The 19,556-nt window shown below is 40.7% G+C and overlaps 1 long non-coding RNA gene across 2 annotated transcripts; it reads right to left on the bottom strand.

Annotated features, from left to right (window-relative positions):
* Positions 1–11,008: 11,008 nt before the first annotated feature.
* Positions 11,009–15,484, bottom strand: LOC118563609. Of its 2 annotated transcripts, none has more exons than XR_004931300.1 (3): positions 15,022–15,484; positions 13,854–13,924; positions 11,009–11,160 (listed from the first exon to the last, which is right to left on the bottom strand). It is a non-coding gene; the product is annotated as an uncharacterized LOC118563609 (long non-coding RNA). The 2 variants fall into 2 exon arrangements; XR_004931299.1 differs by having other exon boundaries at positions 15,010–15,484.
* Positions 15,485–19,556: the final 4,072 nt, after the last annotated feature.

Below are 19,556 nucleotides of genomic sequence, written 5' to 3' on the forward strand. Positions count from 1 at the left end.
TCATACATCACATGTCACGGCATGTTTCTACAACGAACTTGGATCAATAGTGACTCGACTCGGACTTGACTCGGATGAGTAGTGGACTCGACTCGGACTCGACTCGGATTTTTTTTTTAATGACTTGGACTTGACTCGGACTTGAACACTGGTGACTCGAACCTGGACTCGGACTCGAGGCATAGTGACTTGACTACAACACTGCTATGAACTCAACAGACATGTCAAACTCACACCATCATTGCATTGGTTGGAACTGCTAACAGGAAGAATCATCATTTTGTCACGAGAGTGAGCAATAAAAACCGACACATTAGAGAATAGATTTTGTCACCTACAGAGAGAGGAAGGTAAAGTGTAAAATGCTTGATTGAGACAGGAGCAGAATATATTGTACCTGGCAGGAAGCAATAAAGCTAAGCGCAGACATATATTTGTGAGAGGGCAGACCATATCAGTAAGCAGTGATGGGAAGTTTCCAGTGAGAGCAGTTCAGTTTCTCAGAGTGAAGATAACAAGTCAAATGTATGCCCCCCTTTTTTTTTTTTTTTTTTTTTTTTTAAGAAACTTTCTCCCACAGAATTTAAACTTCAATGTGCTGACTGCTGTGTTAACTGCTTATACTGGGAAAATGAGTGGCAGTTGCTGTGTCAGTGAGAGTATGAGGTCTTGCCTGTACATTTAAAGGTAATTTTAGTTATGGAAGAATGTGCTGACCCAAGAAGGTTTCCTCAACAGAAAGACAAAATGGACAAATCAGCCAAGTCCCATATGCTGACAAGTTGTACAGCAGCCGCTACACTGCTAAAATATTTATACAGGAGAGTTTCAGTACACCTTTTTCTTGTAGTTTTCATCGGAACAGCTCCTGCGAGTGGCTGACGCTGCATTGCTGTCAGCACAAATCCCAGATCCTATTATACTGTACACATAAAAATGATCCCCCATATCCAGTGTCTCGCTTCGGAAAATTGAGAATATGAGGAGTATCGCAAAGAGGAACAACAGTATCAATACTAAATGAGCAATTGTCCCGTAAAGCTTCAGAGTCTGCAATAGATATGCTTAAGAAGACTGAGAATGTTGTCTAAAAGAGCTGACGGGATTTATAATGCAGCTGTTTATTATTAGTGTTAGGAATTTAAAGACTGCACTTGATTTTTGTTTTTTTACAATTGCATGTTTGATGATGTGGGAAATGTGTTAAAACCCACTTTTAAATAGCTCTGCGTTGCTTCTCGCAACAGAACAATACAAACTAGTTTGAATTCATTAAATGCAGCTATCAAGAGAAACCAGGTGCATGCCGTGCCGTGAGATCAGATTAGGAGCTTTGACAGGTTTACCACAAATCCTCTGAAGGAATTAGTACGGTATACTAGTATACTATTTAGTTAAATAATGTCAGTGTACTGAAAAAGCATTCATACCCTGCGAGTTTTTTTGCATTTTGTCACCACCACCATCCTCGTGGTATTTCATTGGGATTTTAACCAACACAAAGAAGCAGATTATTATTAATTGGGGAAAAAAACATAGGACTTTTATTCATCCTCCTTTACTCGGTTACCCCTGAATACAATCCAGTGTAATTACCTTAAGAAGTAACCAAATAGTAAATATCTTAGTAATATTCAATAGTCAGTATAAGTCAGGATCTCCTCCTAAAGGTCTTGCAGGTTTTTTTTTGGAAAATGTGTGAACAAACACATGGTTACTCTGGAGAAATCACAGAGATATACAGCTCAGAAAAAAAGAAAGCCCTGGTTGGACAAATATTAGTCAGGCTGTCCGCCAATCGGGCTTTGATTGAAAAAGCTAGAGTATGTTCATTCTTCCTGATCAGACGAGACCACGATGGAAATCTTTGGCTTAAAGGCAACATGGTATGCGTTGCAAAAAAAACTAACACTGGAGATCACCAAGAACTAACCGTCCTCACAGTCAAATATGGTGGAGATACTTTTTCTTCTTCTGGGACAGGGAACCTGATCAGGTTTGATGGACAGACAGATGGAGCTAAACAAAGAGCAACTCTAAACATGCAGCCCAAGAAACAATGGAAAGCAGTAGAATGGCCTAGTCAAAGTCTAGAGCAAAATCCAGTCTAAATCTGAGGCAACACTTACACAGATACTCAATGATGGTCTTCATTCAGTCTGATTGAGCTTGAGCTACATAATCTGTAGGTATTAAAGGCTGTCAGAAGTATGCTTCAATGGTCTTGCAGCAGTAATGGTAGCAAAATGTGGTTCTATTGAACCCTAACCCACTAAGGGGGTTAAAACAAATTAATGCTAATTTTTTTCTCATTTTTATTTCTAAAAAAAAGTATTGAAACCTATAATTTGACTTCTACCTGACAAATATGTGTAACTTTGTATTTTAACTTGATATGTGACAAATGTGACAAAGTAAAAGTGGTTGACGCAAACTAAAGCACATGAAAGCAAACCCTCAGGTATATGGCGCCATCTAACGGACATGTACCAAAATTACAGTCTTAGGTAGACAAATGCGACATTCTCATTTCTCCCTCATGGCTCAGTAACTGTAGATTCAGCTAATTTAGCCACTAATTAATTTTCTAAGTGGTTGTAATTGAAGAACTGGCAACGTTTCCCCTGCACCGCGTGAGAGCAAACGAAGAGAAGGTGACAATTAAGTGCAACATGTTTTGTTTTCAGTTTATTAATCTGTAGAGCCTGAACAGTCGCAGCCGCGTTGGACTGACATGTAGTTGTCTGAGTCACTGACTTTTGGAGGATGTTTAGTTCTGCTTGGTTGCAGGTTTGCATGACCTCCTGACTCCTGCCAGACAGAGGTTAGTTGTTGCATCTGATTCATCTTCCAGGACTACTATTTTGCAAACGTCTGAGCTGCAGGACTCTGAGCAAATATAATAGGTGCGTTCTTCTTCTTTTTTTTTTTTTTTTTTTTGTCTTTGGTGGTGCTGATGCGCGTCACATGCCATCTCTCCATGCCCGGCCCGGGTGCCAAGAGAGGGGCTTAAACCTGCGTCTGGAGATGGGAGTTGTGAGATCCCAGGGAGCGCTTGCTTGGCACCGTGAAATAGGATTTGGGAAGGACCGAAGCAATGAAGCGAGAGGGAGAAGGGCGACTGCCAAGTCCTCTCTAAGGATTTAGTAACCCCCTCCTCACCCCATAAACACATAGTCGGAGTCCTCTCATACACATGTGGGGGTATGAGAGAGAGAGAGAGAGAGAGAGAGAGAGAGAGAGACAGAGGGGATTTTGGTGGATGGAAAAGGTAGAGAGGGGAAATATAATGAGAGGAACAATGTTTGGAGCAGCACAGTGACCCAAAACACGTGTTCCTCACCGTAACCAACTCCTACAACTCCTCTAATCCTGCCAGGGCTTCTCCAGGTGCTTCCTCCCCACCTATGCAAACATATCCCCACTCACATAGGCAGGGACATGCGTGTGCTTCTCTCTCCCGCACGAAAGCTCAGCACATCTTTCGCTCTAAAAGTGACAAAATAGCCAAGAAATACAATAACTAGAGGAAGAGATGGAGGGGAGGGGGAGTGAAAAAGGGCGGGTCTTCTAACACGGCTGTCAAAAAGGTGATTGATTCCCCCCCCCCACACACACCCCCTCCCTGTTATCGAGGCCAGCAGCCATGAGGACCCTGTCCAACACTCGCAGAGCTATCAGGGGCTCTGTGGGCTGAAAATAGGCCTATCAAGCCTCATCTGTCTGTCTCTCTGCATCACGTGGTCATTACGAATAATCTGCATAACTGGCTGCGTGTTTGCATGCGGGATGCAGCCAGAGGATGCTCGGTGTGGGTGCACACAGCAGAGCAAACGTCGCGGATGCACGTGGGAGCAGAAGACAAAACGGCGTGACTGAAGAAAGTACGGAAAATCCGTCTAAACCGAGGCTTCGGTAGGTTTTCCAATATCACAGTGATGGATAATGATAAAAGAAAACAGAGTGCTTTCAAAGAGAGACCGCTTTTAATAAAATTTAAACATATTTTCAAGTAAACGCTCTGAATCTCCCGGTTTTCACCTGCCCTCCCACTTCTTACCTTTTGATCCTCACCCTCTCCAACTCCCCCACCCCCGTTGAGTGATTCCCCCCCCCCCCCCCCCCTCCTTCCAGTTTTCCACAGAAAGGACTTGTGCAATTTTGCCATTACTCATATTATTGCTGGTGGCTGCAAAGCGAGTCTTGGCTCTGTTCCTCGGGGGTAATTGGAAACTGCAGGTGTGAGAGGGCACATTAGCATACCCAAGCCTTGCACAGCATACTGCTTCAGCCCTAATGGCGGCGCGAAAAATACATCTATCACGCTAATGCTGAAAAGATGGATGTGCTCCGCGGCTGCACCGCAGAGGCCAGTCATAAAAATGTGGTGGCCTGTGGCGTTAGTGAGCCGCAGGACTCTTTCCCCAAAGTGTTTCGACAGGATGTATGTGCGAGTACCTGGGCCATGGTAAGAGAGAGAAAATATGGTGGGCATCTCAGGCTCCCTCAATTATTTGGCAAGCTCGCCTTAAAGATACGCGCCTCCGTTCAGTAAAAACATACAATGCTAGCGTTTAAAAAATAAAATAAAAATAAAGTCTTACATTACAGGGTGAAGGCCGTTTGACGAAGCACAGCTCAGCTTTTAGGTACACTTGCAATGTTAGTTTAAATAGCTGAAAGATGTTTCAGATGTTTCTGGTGATTGAAATAGTCAAAGAGCGAGGGACAACAAATGACCTCTATAAGCAGTTTGAGCGTGGGTCACCTGCAGTTGCACCTCCTAAAAATATTCAGCATCCCGCTGCAAATGAGATTCATTCACAAAAGTCTAACAAATGACAGAAATCAATTTAAAAAGTAATATATATATATATATTTTTTTTTTTTTACTTTTTAAATTGAAAAAAAAAAAGATTTTTTTTTTTTACATAGATGTTGTCCAAATTAAACGCAGCATTCTACATGCGTTGACTCCACACATCCCCAAATCAGGTGTCGTCTCAGGCAGCCAGCCAAGCGCTTTATTAAATAGAGGTCCTCAAATACCTGGAAAGTTGATGGACATGTTTGATTGCGTGTTGGAAATATCGTAACTAAGTCAGGAGAAATGTCGTTCAGGGAAGCGATTGCAGACACAAGGCAAAGCATCTTTAGATTCTAGATACATTTGCTAATACATCATTGTAAAATTTCTATTCTTTTCATTTGATGATCAACGTTTGCATCGAATATCTCAGAAAGCAGACACATAAAGATACGTTTACTTTGATACAAAGATTGGTTCAACCTTGATAAACATACTACAAATTTTAAGGTTTAAGATCGACATTCTTGGTGAGAAGTCAAGTGCTCTCGTAGGCCCCTTGCTGACCTGAGGGTCCTGAGCAGCACCTTTATTTTGTTGTGCCTTGGGCCGGTTCTGATCCTATGAAACGTGATTAAATGCATTGATAAAGAATTAAAGAATGAATATTTTTAGAGCATATACAATCCAATATCTAGCCTCAGCAGCACTCTTTCAATTATTGTAACGACTGAAATAGCCGTTATCTAATATAGACTTGCTTCATCCAACATAAGCTAAAGAAAAAGTCTAAACTACACCATCCTATTCTTTTTGAAGTATAAAGCACACAACATTAGAAACAAGTTCATATCCAGCAAAACACGGGAGGCCATCTGTCCAGTAAAACTGCTGCACTCTTGCCACTTTAAGTACATCAAACTTGCAATCTCTTTGAAGCATTCATTAAGGAGATTGAAATGTAATACTGCATGCAATTTGTCGACATATTTGTTTTAATTCTAGCGGGTTAAAATGCATACATAACTTTATCAGTATGACACGTTTTAGGCTGGATGTCTTATTAAAGTAAAAGACAATGTGCCTAATATTCTATTATTAAACAAGTTAAATAATAAATTTGGATTTGTAAATTGGTATTTCTTACAGTGATTGACTGCAACGCAACATGCAAACGACACAAAGAAGTCGCTGACATGAACGAGTGGTGAGAATGAAAGTCATGTGAATCGTGATGATCTCCAGCTTCCAGTGCAGCTAATTAGCTTTTGCTTTACACGTATACGCTGTAAGAATAAAGCATATTTGAAATGACTGATGATATTGACATCATGGCTCAACTTTGAGACTCTCTCTTCCATTATCGCTCTGAAGCTAACAAAGCCAACAAGTCAACATAGACATCAACCAGTCGATTTTGACCAAAACGTTGATTTGTCATTAGACGATCAGAATGAACATCATTTTAAAAAGGTTGGCAAGAACATCAACTTTGCAAATAATTCACCATGCCTTGTCCTTCTAGCTCTTCAAAGTTAAATTGAACCGATATATGACAACCACCCAATCTACCCCTGCAGCACATGCCACCCCGGCTCTTCATAGCTAGGGGAACCATAAAACCCCCCCAAAAAAACCCCCCCAACCCTCTCATTCCTCCATGTCTGTCAGGTGAAAAAGGAATATCAAAGGCTCAAGCATTTTAAAGAAATCAAAATTGTCGAATCTAATTGCAGGATGTTTTGTGTAACTGGATGTACAACGAGTCACCCGGGCACAGTTTTCCAACAGAAAAGGGAAATTTAAAGCAGAGCAACCAATTTCTTCTAAGGAAGCAAAATAATGACCCATTTTGGACCCCCCACCAAGTGTACATGAGGGTGTATGCCCCTTTCAGCTTGCTAACCATGTTATCAAATTGAAGGGGCACACAAGTCTGTATGTGTTATTACCATATCCACATACACATGCACAAGCAAAAAAAAACTGCAGTCTCCCTTTGTCCTGTCTTCATTTTTTTCTTGTCTATATGGCAGAGCTGTAACAGCTTGTTAAACAGTGACATCTATTGACTCCCAGGCCCCCCGCAGAGCACATCTCCCTGCAGTCGGGGCTGCATGTACTCTACGTGTACCAGCCGTCACTCCACGTCTTCAGGAAAGCTGTGGTTACTCCACAGTGACAAGCTTGATCTGACTCCCACATCACGGTTTTATAATTTGAATGTAGAGAAGGACAAACAGGTTGAAGACAAAAAAAAAGGACACCGTCAGGAGACAAGGATAGCGTGAGAAAGGTGTGAAAAAGACTGAACTTTACGTTCTACGTGAACCTAAATGACCTGTTTTTACTCACACATGTAGAATTGCATCCACAGAGCTGTCAGAGGCAAATGGCAGAACACCTCCAAACTAGGATCACAAGTTTTCAAACAGATTAAAATCCCATTTCCTTGATTATTTTAATTTCTAATAAATGCATATTGTCTGAATATTATAAATATTTATCAAATATGAATATGCAAAGGTCTCAGTGCATTTTAGTAGAGAATGTTTTTAGTCTAATAAATGCCCACATTATGCAGAATTGCATTAAATTATGGAAAATTATGGTAAAATGAAAACATCCTTTAAATTCCAGTTTAAAGAGTGTTTATTGTCTTGTATACAGGGTTTTCTGGGTTTTCATAACTGTTTTTGTTGCCAAAGTTTCCAATTTGAAATTATCTTCCTTTAATGAATAATCACATGGTAAAAGCTAAAGTGTTTGCTTTGAGTAATCTTAATATTGAAAGGTGGTGAAGAACCCATGTCTTCTTTTTTTATTTTAAACTGTGTCACAGATGTAAGGAAAACACATTTTTGATTTCAGCAGCAGAGTTTACCATGTGAACTTTTTACGAATGCCAAAGAGCCTAATGACTCTTCTTGTGTATTGTTCCTTAAATTGGTTTAGTTATTAATGTTTGAAGAAGCAAGAAATATTGGCAATAAAACAATTTATTAAAACTTGCAATTTATGAAGATTTCATTATACATACATACATATATATATATATATATATATATATATATATATATATATATATATATATATATATATATATATATACGTAAATGTAAAGATCACGAACGGCTGAACAACAGACCTGTAAGTTGTTAACAGCTTGATGGACAGCCCAATAACAGGGTTCTGTCTCGGTCTGGGCCCTTTGAGCTGCACCATGCAACGCTCCGCTGTGTGAAGGCTACGTAAGATGCTGCTCCCGTACCAGTGTAATTGGTACGGGAGCAGCATCTAGTTTTTATAAGCCTAGAGCGCCCTCTTGTGGCTGTAGACGGTGGTGTTTACTACTTGGTTCATGTTGGTCAATATGATTTACCATTTAAAATTCGTATGTAACTCGCATCTGACTATAAGTCGCATGTTCGGCCAAACTATGGAAAAAAGTGTGACTTAGTGTAATTATTTAGGAAAAACACAGGACTGAAGAGGTACAGAATCAAATTTGTTACATTCGGAAAAGCACTGAAAAAAACAAAAGACTGTATGAATGAAATAAAACAATAACAACAAAAAACTACGTGCTATGACATATTAAGGTGCCCAGCGGAAAAATGCGGTGGTTGCATAATTAAAGCTGCAGTAGGTAACTTTTTTTTTTTTTTTTTTTACATATTTTTGTCATACCTTTCACTATCTCCTGACAGTAAAATATGTAACACATAATTGCTGAAAAAAAGCTCCTTTGGCTCCTCCCAGTGGTCCTACTGACATTTGCAGAACTACACCACTCCCGGTCAAAACCATCCAATCAGAGCCAGGAGCAGTGTCTTAGCAATATCAATTAATACAATTACGCTAACAAAGCAAACTCAAAAGAAAGATTTAGACTGAGCACGAAATAAAACGAGGGTAAACATCGGAGCAGGCTAAGCTGTGGGGGAGGAGCTGTGGAGAGAGGGCTGCAGCACAGCAGAGAGGAAGGGGGAGGGACCTGCAAGGTGTGCTTGTTAAAGTTTTCAGGCTAAGTCCGCTGTTTTCTCAGAACTCCCTACTGCTGCTTTAAACCTCTAAAACTTTAAGATCAGCAGTTTATGGTTTTTCTACCTTGCAACAAAGAAAGTCAAATGCTAGCAAATGTCTCCATCCATCCATTCATCCATCCATCCATCCATCCATCCATCCATCCATCCATCCATCCATCCATCCATCCATCCATCCATCCATCCATCCATCCATCCATCCATCCATCCATCCATCCATCCATCCATCCATCCATCCATCCATCCATCCATTGCATTTGGGACTTTGGGAATTAACACAGCTCTTTTGCATAAAATACTAAACCTATTAGCCATCCTCTTCCACTTTTACGTATTTTTGAACATAATCAAGGCAACAAGCGTTCTTTTAAATCATATGCGCAATATGCAGATTTTATTAATTAAGTATTTATGAATCGAATGGGTTTGAATTTTGTTCAGCTAACAAAGGCCAACGTTATTTTGCTTTTTGCCAACCTTGCTCTACACTTCTCCCCCTCTCTATCTCTGACCTCTCTTCGGTGCTCCTTGGTCTTTATGATGCTATTTATTCAGTGACGTTCCCCAACAAACCCCTGAGGCCTTCACAGAAAAGCTGGATTTGTGCTAAGATTGAGTTAAAGTTAAAAAATTCATCATTCTAGGGGCACAGGGGGTGTGTATATAGTTTTATAAGGCACTATATTTAGCCTTTACATGTTTCCTTCTCTGCCTTTTGTTTTAACCATCTAAGTTATCATTAAAGAGCTTTATTGATTATTGTATTAACGTCTGTAGTTGAGGTCACATGTTTTTCAGACTTTCTGACCAGTCGACACTGCTGCTAACCGTAAGAGGGAGCAGGTGTGCGTCTTCTTCTAAGGTGGGCTGTTCTTTTGTTTTGTGGACTAGTGTCTCAGACATTCTGTAATGTCCACAGATTTGTCCTGAAGGTGTGAGGAAAAACACACACAGCATGTGAGCTGTTGGTCTCTCGGGCTTGCTCACTCTTGGGTGTGAAAGTGTTCATGTGTGTTTTTAGCACATGTGTTTGTCCGCATGTGCTTTCCTTGCAGGAGGTCGGACGCTCCTGCGCCGACTGACTGCGAGGGATTATTATGGGATTAGCGGTTTCTCGGTTACCACGGTGAGATGGTAATCGCGGTGGCTGTCCTCTGATCTCTACGGGGATAGCGGCGTCAATCAAACAGGGGGGGCTCTCGGAGATGAGGGAGGAAGCGCTGTTGTGAGCGTGAAACATGTGTTGGACGCCCTCTCCGAGCCAGGTGTTACATGTTGCGCTCATGTGTTGATGTTTTGTGCGACTCAGATGTCAGCTGTCGAACAGAGGGGACAAAAAAAACGGTTGTTGTTTCAATCTCCCACCAAAAGATGAGTGAATTTATGTTATTTGGAAATAAAATATGGTTCTCACTCCCTTCCTTGTTTCCAGATGGTCCCTGTGGAGAGAGGGTGATTATCTGTCCCATCTGAGCCAGGCAACCTGAGAGTGTTGATGTTGGGTGGGCAGTGCGGTACCACGCCAAGTCTCCTGTCCCCAGGAGCCAGAACACGATCCCCTTTACCTGCCCGCCGCCGCGCCCCCCCAACCCCCCACACCCCTGTCTCTCTGGTCCTCCACCCTCCCTCCGCCACAGGCTTGACTTACTACTGCTCCCCACAGCCCTCGTCTCCACCCTGAGATAGGCTTTCTCGATCCTGGGAAGGCATGGCATGGATTACAGGAATACCTAAACACGCTAGAAGTACGTGTCAAGTGAGACAAAAAGAGAGACATGGCAAAGAGAAATGAAGTAAAGGTAACTTCTGAGGTACAAAACTGTCGGCAGGGACAGGGGGCTAACTGGGAAGTTAGCAGAGCATCCTGTTCCAGGTCTCCTGTAGTTATCCAATAAATAATTAACAAGGGGTCAACGTTCATGAAGCAGTAATTGTTTTGATTTTCAATCTTTGGTGCGCTTTTATTTCTCTCTCTCTCTTTCTTTCTGTCTGTCTCTCTCTTTCCTCCCTCTTCTCATCATCTTTCGTGTGCCCGCCTGCTAATCAGGCTGGGTCTTTGGTTTCCCCGCCACGGCATGATCTGAGTTTTTTTCGCAGCCACCAGTAAAAGCCACGGGGGTCAAAGAGCGGTACTGTTGGACCAGTGCTCCAAACTTTTACCCCCCCCCCCCACACACACACACACATACACACTGTTTTTCTGTAATGCAGACATGATCGTCTTGGAAAATATTTTCTTTTCTGGTTTCATCAGCAGGTTATTATCACCTCTCATCCAATAGCTTTTCCCAAACTGCACTGTCGCTCCTGCAAAAAAACAACACAGGTGAATTTTCAAAGATAGACTCTTATATTCTAATGTAGTTATTGATTAAATGTGTATATATTTTTTTCCGATTTTCCAGCTGTACCTTTTCAAAATGCTTTTATTTGCCAGTGAAAACTGAAAGTTGTATTCATCACCATGGAGGTCTGGATTTACAGGATTAATTCAGAAAGCATGTGGTCATACACAGATCCTACAATGATTTTTGAATTATTTTGCTATTGAAAACTTTCCAGTTTCTGTCCTTTTAAATTTGCGGGTGACCAACAATATATTAACCTCCCTAAAACTTTGGCCACAAAGTCTTATATATGTGATAGGTTTATATAAAATATTATGAAATAAAGATGAAGAAGTACTTTATATAGGGATATAGCTATTCATTTCTTTTTGTTTAAATGATTTTTGGTGATCTTGATAGTGTGCCACATTTAAGCATATTTCATCTCATTTCCAGCTCTGCAAGTCAGCCTCTAACTTAACTCAGCTTTTTTCAAATCTATTTATTTTAGTATAAAACTGATCAACAACAACAAAAAACTTTTCTGTGTATAATAAATAGAATAAAAAAGTTAAAATTATTGTACATAAACAGCCCTTTTTGTAATTCCGCTTTGGATTTTGGTTTTGTACCACTCCAAGTGGCCCCCATCACGTTAGCCCTATGAAAGCGTTCTGGATGTGCCCCTGCAACAAACATCTCAATGCAATTTGCAACATTTAATTTAAATGAACTGTTTATCACGTTTAGTGATTGATTGAGTAGTTCCCGAGGGGATCACTAACAATGTGTATAAATATGACAGCTGGATGTTTGACAGTAATTTGGTGTTGTGATATACAAGGCCTTTCTTTTAAATAATTCATCTTTTATTGGAGTAGATTAATCTCACACTGAACAATTTAGAAAAAAAATCCGGCTCTTGATTTGAGTTGCTACATTTATTTAGTTGGGGAAATAAATCCTAAATGAAAATCTCATGAATTTTAGGTGTTGCTGTTATAAAATGATTTGTGACACAAATTGTGGCACCTCAAACAATTTCTTCAAAACTAATGTTATTGAAGCTGTTTTAATACAATTCACTTTTCAAGATTGCTTTTAAAGTTGTCCCTAATAATCCATGACATTTTTTCCCTGTGTGGTACAAATGAATAAATAAAACCAAATAACTATAATGTTACTCTTTAAAAATGGGAAAAAGAAGAGAAAATGTGATTCAAGTAAAGCAGTTGTGTGTTGAGCTTTGTAAGTCAGTAGTTGATTACAAGACAATATTTATAGTCTGAATAATATTTAGGATTTTTAAAACAATTGTAACTTAAACAAATGAGACAAGACAGAGGGGAGGAGGGTAACAGTTTCCCTTAAAACCACCCCGACTATAAAACATTACTGTAACACTCAAGATCAGTGTTGTTAAATAAGATGCATGCTTAAAAAGGAGATTACTGAAAACAAGGTGAACAACTGGATTTAATTAGAGAGGGGGTCTAAACACAAAGTCTTGCTGTTAATTGCACTTATGGAACCAAATATGTGACGCCCTAAAGTGTAGCAGCTTTTCCATGTGCTTAGGTGAGTGACAGGTGATTTATATTCTGGAAACATTAAACTGTTTTTGTATAATATACATGTAATACATTTGTAATAGCCTTGTTTCTTTATGTCAGAGAGAGAGAAATGGAAAAGCTCAACACATTTCTGCCTCTTTATTCTTACTTTGTCTTCCTCTGACTGAAACAAAAACCTGATTCTGCAGCAGATAAATATGACAAATCCCCGGAGGTGAGAACCTTTAATGGAATTAGTTCCAGACAATTTGAATTTCAATGAATTAATGTTGCATCATGCTCCATTTTTACAGTACATACTAAGAATGCTAATTTAGTTCATCCATGCGTTCTAATTTAGACATTTGAAACAGGGTAATTTTCCCGTATTTTCCACCTCTGCAGTGGCTTATCGAGAAACACTGCTGTGCATTCAAAAGAGGGCAGTGTAACCACACTTGCAGGTGATGCTTTCTCCTTTTTTTCTCCCAGTAAGGATTGTTATTTTTTGCACACATGTAAATGTATTGTGTGTGTTTTTTTTGTTGTTGTTACTTTGCAGCCAAGTCTCTCTTACATGTTGTGTTATTTTATTTTACTTTGTCATACTTTTTACTTTTTTTTTTTTCTCTCCAAATGATTAATCTTTGGGTCGGAGCAAAACGGTTGGAAAATATTAAGTATGGCTAATTTCAACAGTTAGTGAAAAACGCAGTGGTCAAGCTGTGAGAAAAAAAAAGCTGCACCTGGTAATTGCTGCAACACCCACTGACCCATGAGCAATGTGCATCAGCATATACCTAAGAAAATTGCTTCATAGTTAGCGCATTATTGTTTCAGTGATGGCGGAGAGGTTGCATTGCCTGGCCCTGGGTGGCATCATTAACACAGGCTGGAGCAACACGTTTAAATCAGATGGCTTTGTCACAGGTGTAACTACTGCTGTTCATGCATGTGATTAATGTCCCCTTCTTTGATTAATTTCCTACGTCGCCCGAGAAGCCCTCGCATTTGTGATTAATGAACCTGCAGACTAATATAATATAATACTGGTCTGGTAGGTGCTTATTTTTATTTATTTCTTTTATACATACGTGTGTGTGTGTGCATGTGTGCTCACTTTGTTGCCGGCATGCAGCATCCTTTAAACCCACAGCTCAGTCAGTGGGTACAGGAAGACTGAAAGAAACCCTTCATGATAGAAAGAGGGAGAGAGAAAAAAATAGCTTTAAAGCTTTGATGCAGTCATACAGAAGCCTTGCAGAAGTATTCATACCCCAGGATTTTTTATTTATTTACTTATTTTTAAATTTTGTCAATTTACAAACTTTTTCTGTGATTTGATGAAGCAGACGTACATAAAGTAGACCCAGAAGTGGAAGGAAAACGCTACACGGTTTTCGATTTGTATTTCTTTTAATTTACAAATAAAAACCTTGAAAGTGCAGGGTGCAATTTTCAGCCACTTTCATGCTGATTCTCCAAATAATGAAATTCAGTGCGACCAGCTGTCCTCAGAAGCAACCAAATAATTAAACAGAGTCCAACTGCTTGGCAGTCAATCTACATTTAAGCCCGGTTGTTCTGGTAAAGCCTCAGAGGTTTATTAGAGAACAATCGAGAGCGAACAGATTCATGAAGACCGAGGAACACAGCAGACAGATCTGGGAGAAAGTTGTGGAGAAGCTTATTGCAGGCTTAGGTCGTACAACAATACCCGAAGCGTCTAACATCTCACACATCATTGTTCAGTCCATCAAGTGAGAATTAAAAGAGTAGAGCCCAACTGGAAACCTACCAAGACATGACCATCCATCTAAACTATCAGGTCAGAAAACAAGAGCAGCCAGGAGTCTGACGGTAACTTTGGAGGAGCTGCAGAGATCTGCAGCATTTGGAAGAATCTGTCAAAGGGACAACGATTACTTGTGGGCAAAGCAAAACTAGTATTTTATGGAGCATTGGCAAGAAGAACCCCACTGTTCAAAGAACCTCTCCACTAATTACGGACTGCTTTGTGTCGTTCTATCACTTAAAGTCCTTATAAAATAATTCCAGTTTGTGGTTTTTAATGTTACAGATTGTGAGCAAGAGGTGTGAATACTTTTGCAAGGCAACACATTTTGGGCTACTTCAGTAAGTGTTTAAAACTGAAGACAAAGAAAGGGAAAAAAACTAACAAACACAAATCCAGTTTCTAGATTCTGCTTTCAAAGGGCGCAGAATGTCACAGAACCTCAGCTTTTATTTTTACTACACAAGAGGAAGAAACGTACAGCTTGGTTTACCCTCAGTGTTGACCTTTTGATGTCTAAGTCGATATGTTCTCCTTTTATCCTCGCTCCTCTCAGGCCTCTTCTCTCCCCACCTTCGCCATTTTCCCAGCGGTGACAGAGACGGAGGACTCAGGGATCTGTAATTAGCTGCTTGACCCCGGGGTTGGGTTGTGTGACCCCGGCAGCCGCGAAGCGCAGATCCAGGCTGATCAGATGAGTAGTTCTCAGGGATCAGTGGTTGAAAGACAGCCGCCTCCGCACCTCGGCCAAGTCAGTCACTCTAGCCAACCCCTCGCAGAGACGGGCACGGTTACAGGAGCCCAGCTGCCGAGGCCCAGACAAGGTCTCAAACACCTGTCTGGACGGCGTACAACTATACAGACGCATGCTTTTTGACTTCCTCCGACGGTGATGTGACTGCAAAATACATTACCTGTCAGTGATGGATCGGGAAGGAGTAGAGGTGGGGGTGGCTGGAGGGTGGGAGGGGGGGGGGGGGTAATCTGACCCTGTTTCGGGAAGGATAGGTGAGGGAGGGGATGGGAGACGAAGGAGGAGCAGAGCTGGCCCTTGGTCAAGTGCCTTGTACTCCACAAACAGGCCGCATCTAGTTACACTTTACCTGAGAAGCCGAGCCTGGGGAGAGGATTAAAGAAAAACAACACAAGCATGTAGACCACCCGCCTTTATAGCTGCACCTTCTCTGGCTCATGGAAACATCCCTTTTCTTATTTACAATTACAACAAAATAAATGCCGTTGATGTTGTCCTTGTTAAGATGCTTGTTTTTTTTTTTTTTAAGTTGTGCTGATGCGACACGCATCCAATACAATTTAACTAAAAGTCGAAGAAAACTGCAGGAAGGGAAGAAAAAAATAAAACGCTGGTACAACAACTTAGCTGCATAAGAGTTCAGACCCTTGAACCACTGCTTTGTTAAAGCGCTTTATGATTCAACGTCAGCGTTCTTCTGGAGTCTGATGGCCTCCCACATCTTGGCATTTTATACAGACTGTGTCCTGCAAAAGTTCCCCAGATCTATTAGATTGTGTCACCCTCTCTTGTCCAAAGCCCTCTTCAGTACACCCCACAGATCGGTCATTTTTCGTTCTGCTTTCTGGCTTCACCATTCTAAAATCTTCTGGTGAAATCATTGTTTGTATGATTTGTCTGCAAGCTTGGACTCACTGTAATGCTGGGAAAAAAAAGCTTCATCTTCAGTTTTCTATTAGATAGCTAAAGGATTTGGATCAAAACTCACTGATATTCAGAACTTTTTCATCCACCTTTACAAAAACCTAAATTCCTGTCGGAAGAAAAGGAACCCCAGATTCTGATGCTGCCATCACCGTGTTCTACCGTGCATATGACGTTCGCTTGACGTTGCACTGTTTTCTCACCCGTTCAGATTTATAGTTGTACTGTCAGACTCTCGGCAGCCTCACTGAACAGTTTTCATCTTGTCTTTTTTTATACGTTTTGGAGAAGAGACACGTTTTAGTAATGTTAATGTAATATTAGTTGCACTCTGCCATTGGTAGGTATGTAATGCTGTGGAAACTCAATGATACCTTTACACAATAGGGTCATTTTTGATCATTTGCAATTTTCCAGCTATGTCCAGCTATGGCTTTAGCTAAAAGATGCAAAGAGCAGCTGTCAAGAAAATCTTACTAGGAAAGCTAAACTTTGTTTAAGGTTAGCCAAATTCACTTTGACAGATGTCAAAAACACAGAATGCTGGAACTGAATCAAGATGTTGCTTCAGCAAAGCAGTCCTTTAAAGCCGTGCGCATTTATGCAACCAGGTTATTCCAGGTTCATCTTTGCATCTTTCCCTACAAAAGATTAGCTTCTTGTTCAGTCGAATAATAATGCATAAAACTCTAGGATTTTACCAGGGTCGTGCAGACTTTTCATATCGGTACAGAGGGAAGGAGCATAAAGGACACGCTGGGAGAGATGTTCACCTGAGACAGCGCAGTCACCGATGCTCCGGGCACATCAGCGTGACCTAAATGCTGACGGTGTTTGAAGTTTGAAGAAACAGCGACACAAAAGCATCTTGATCTGAAACTGTTACCCTTGGGGGGAAAAAAAAGGGGCGGGGGGGATGAAGAGATGGGACGTAATGGAGAGGAAGACAGGGAGGAGATGGAGGGAAGACAATAAAAAGAACAATTTCCCACAGGCCTGCAGGAAAGTTCAGGCCAGGTGTTTAGTATACCTGTTCTGTCGCCTTACCCCTCCTTACGTCTCTTAAGTCATCGTGTTTACACAAGCTGTTACTGCCTTCTCCCTCTTGTCTAGCCCGCCGCTGCTCTTCCTCCGTCTTTACCCCGTCTTTCTTTGTCTCTTTTTCTGCTGGTTGGAAATCTGCAAGGCTTGCTCATCGGCGCCAGCGTCTGTTAATCCCCTCCCAAAGCACCTTAGCAACGCTAGGAATTTAGAGATACTAAAAAAAACAACAACACAAACACACACACACACACACACACACACACACACACAGACACACAAAACGACAACAACTGTTCTTAACACTGGGCTCATATTGGCAAGAGTGGCCACATCTTGAGATGTGTCTGTGTGTGTTTTCCATAAGTAGTTCGTAACAATCTGGAAGGGTGTGATAACCAAGGATCTCTCAAGAGTGTGCGTGTGTGTGTGTGTGTGTGTGTGTGCAAAGAGAGAGCGTAGGTTTTTACGGTTAACACCAGAAACCTGGTAATCACTGCATGTAGTCACCTGAGAAGCTCATTATCTTGTCTTCTGTGCATGTTTCCGTCTTTGTCTGTTCGCCGCTTGCCGTACCTCGGCGTCAATGAGGGAAAAAAAAAAACATTTTTAAAAAATGACAAATTATTACATGACTTATACTATCAAGGGTGCAACTGTGATGTTGTTATGCAAATGCCTTTCGTGAAAGAGAAAAAAAAAACAAATCAATAAAGCAAGGTTACAACACTCACGGGAATTAGGACGTCAGTTATTTTTCCATTTATTTGTTTTGTAGTTTTTTTCACAACAACACAGATCATCCCTCCACCTTTTGCTTTTCTCTGCCCAAAATCAATTACTCAAGGGGCAATGGTAAAATAATTGAGGGCACATTTAGGCCTTGGAATTAATACATATTTTAAACCCTGAAACCTTTTTCTGCAACTTTTAACTTTGAGGTGTAAATGTACTTCTGAATTCAAAATTGTATTATTTTTTTACCTAGTTCTTTTTAGGTAGAAAGAATCTATTTAATTTGTGTTCTTTTTTCCTCCTAAAACTAACAAAAGTCCCGTCCTCACCTGGAAAACAAATTATTTGCTCTGAATCTAATCAACAATTAACGACACGCTCACACACACACACCAGAAAGATGTTAATTAGAACATAACTCTGCATCCAGATAATAAACACTGTTTCCTTTCTTGTGTCTCCATGAAAACCGGCCCACCAGAGGTTTGTTTTTAAATTAAAATTTCTACCTCTTACCGCACCAACTGAGGGCCACGGCCGAACAGAAAACAGCCAGAAAAGCCTGATTGATTTATTTCTTTAACAAGCACTAACTCCGTGTAAGCTGACTGCTCTCCTGTTATAAAGTAAATAGGAACATTTATGAAAAGTTGGTGAGAAATTTTTCCAATCTGAAAATGGAATAGATAGGCTGTTGTCAAGGAAGAGAGAGCTATTGTGGGTAATCTAGTTTTTTGTGTGTCGCTCCGTGTGTATTGCCAACACATTAGTTTATTTAGATCTCATCACTTTACAGATACAAATTTTGGTGTATTCAAATCAGATTTATGGGACAGATCATCAAAAAACCGTACATGATTGTGAAGTGGAAGGAAACTGTATAATTCTTCCACCTGTTGCTACAGTTGTTTCAGGCTCTTTGGGAACACGTCTCTTCCAACTTTGCACGTCATTCTTCTTTGGAAAATGCATCCACACCAGACAGATTGGAAAGCAGCCCTGAACATCAGTTTTCAATTTTGTCACATATTTTCAAGTGGATTCACTGTAGATGTAGAGTTTCACTGGGCCATTTCAAGATGGGAAAAACTTTGCTGGAAGGTAAACCTTTGTCCAAGTTTTGGCTTTTTGCAGCCTCTAACAGGGTTTCTTCCTGTGTTTGACAATATTTAGCTCCATCCCTCTTCCCTGTTACTGCAAAAAAAAAAAAGCATCCCTAAAGCATGATGCTGCCACAGTGTTTTACCATAAGGATGATCTTCTCTGGGTTTGTAGTTTGCTTTCCTTTTGTACATAGTGATTTGCCTTCAAGCCAAGAAAGTTATACCCCAGTCTCATGTAATCAAAGAACATTTAAACAAGCTTATTGCTTTTTTTCAACAACAGGTCCTCTCCATAGAGGACAGCATTGTGGAGAGCCAACCTAGGCATACAGATTATTCCACTTAAGCTCTGGATCTCTGTAGCTCCTCCAGAGTTCCCAATGAGCCTCTCAGCCACCTCTCTGATCGATTCTCTGCTTATCTCTTCAGTTTTGTTGAGACATGTCGTTTTTGCCGTTGCGTCGTGATCTT

The sequence above is a fragment of the Fundulus heteroclitus genome, chromosome 7, assembly GCF_011125445.2.
Source record: "Fundulus heteroclitus isolate FHET01 chromosome 7, MU-UCD_Fhet_4.1, whole genome shotgun sequence".
Taxonomy (NCBI): domain Eukaryota; kingdom Metazoa; phylum Chordata; class Actinopteri; order Cyprinodontiformes; family Fundulidae; genus Fundulus; species Fundulus heteroclitus.